Here is a 2,069-nt window from a genome sequence, read left to right as displayed (position 1 = left end):
TTCTTGCTTCAGAGTTGAATTTTCTTCCCATTTCAACATCAAGTAGCTGAAACAGACTTAAGCCAGTTTTTCTGTTCTGGCTGCTGAGCCAAAAGGACAGAAAATCATTACAGGGAAAACATTTCTAGCAAAGGTCACTTTAATAGAAAATTACATCAATCACCTTGAAGAAAAAAAGTACATTTCAATTGATGTCATCCGTCCATGGGATAACATCCACTTTAGTTTCTGACTTGAGTTTTTAAAAGTTAGACTAAGTTTTAGAAAAGACACATTAAAAATTAACCATGACTTCAATAGTGATTTCAATCTTTTGAAAAAGAAGAGATGGTTATTAGCTATTTCATATCAGAAGCTAAATGGTTATCTACTTAAAAGAGGGAGAGATTTTTTTTTTTTGAGTGTACTCCCACTGGAATGCTAAAAGGAGTAAATTTTTCTGAGTAAGAAGATCAAGTGTTTACTTCTTAGGCATACTTTCTTATATGATTGAATTTTGGCAGATACATACACATCTTAAAGATAGTGATAATTTTGTTTTACTATGTATTTAAAGTATGTGCCATTTACTTCTTAAATATGTCTTAATTACTTTGCTATATGTGTATGCAGAAGGAAAAGAGAGAAAGAAAACGAAAGAAAGAAAAAGGAAGGAAGGAAGGAAGGAAGCAAGGAAGGAAGGAAAGGAGAGAGGGAGGGAAAAAAGAGAGAAAGGAGGGAAATAAAATTCAGAAGAGGCAAGTAAAGCACCTGTACAAATTGTTGCAGTCATTTCCAGTTTTCCTTCCACCCTGCAAGAAAGGTTGTCTGGAGTTGGCCAGCCTGAAATGCCCACGCTTCAAGCCAGACCCCTTTCCGCTTTTAGCCCCCTAACGTTTTTGATCTATACAGTGGCTGATGTTGTTCTCGGACAACAGGCTAAACAGGCCAAAGCCAGTTCCTATAAAGTGTGCCTGAAATGGTTTCTCAATCATTTTCTATAAAAAAGTATGCAGAATATTAAAGACTCATATTAACTATAGGTTCATCACGTAGGCAAATATCTGTAAATGATTCTATCTGAATGATTAGCCTTAAGAGGCCTAGGTGCTCCTGGCTCTCAGATTACACACAAATTCCCAGTCTCCAATCCTTCCCTTTCTCTTACAGGTAACTGAAGTACAAAGTCTATGCACCACAACTGGGAACGCACTTGTTTGAACTCTAAGAACAGCATCTATGTGCCTTATCACAGGGGCTCCTACCAAGTGTGGTCCTAAGACAAGCAGAATCAGCATCACCTGGGAAGACTTCAGGCTTCATCTCAGACCTACTGAGTGAGCTGTGTTAGCAAGTTTGCCAGGTGATTTGGATGGATGCTCAAGTCTGAGAATCTCTGCCCCATTGGAATCAAATAGAGAATGGATTCCACCTTCCTCTTTTCTACCCAATAGCCCTGAGCCCCTGAACCTGATGAAAATGAAAGAGATTCTTTGACATAATGTGCTGGAAGAAATAGCTGGCGGTTCTGGGACTTACTTAAAAGTTCTATTTCACTGGTATAGGCTGCTTTTGTTTCCCAAGGCCAGGTTCAGGAAAATCAGCAGGTAAATGGCCATCAGAGGCATATCCCTGTCAGATCTGAAAGGATTCGCTCTGTGGAGTAAGTCTATGTTTCACAGAGATCCGGAAATATGTTAATCATTACCATCTGGCAGGATATAAATTGAGCTGGGTGGGCTGTTTGACCACAATACTTCACATTGCTTCTTCACAGCCTGATGTGGATAAGCCTGAATAAGAAATGGTAAAATGAAAGCAACTTGGTAGTGTTTTCCCAAGAATGACCTGACTCTCATATTCTCACCATAATGTTTTTTGTCTCTGTGTCTTATGGTCAGGAGAATCAAGCCAGAACAGATGATTTCATCTTTCTATTATTATGAAGAGATGAAGACAATTGGTAATAATCACAACCTCTTAGAATTTACTAGTTACTAATGTGCTCAATTGGGATGGCTTTCTGATAATTTCTCCTTTCTTTGTAAACTTATATATGTTGCATCGCAAGTCCCATTTCTACTTTGCCC

The sequence above is a fragment of the Propithecus coquereli genome, unplaced genomic scaffold (assembly GCF_000956105.1).
Source record: "Propithecus coquereli isolate 6110/MARCELLA unplaced genomic scaffold, Pcoq_1.0 Scaffold17, whole genome shotgun sequence".
Classification (NCBI taxonomy): domain Eukaryota; kingdom Metazoa; phylum Chordata; class Mammalia; order Primates; family Indriidae; genus Propithecus; species Propithecus coquereli.
The sequence above is the reverse complement of the archived record's forward strand: the minus strand, read 5'-3'. Positions refer to the sequence as shown.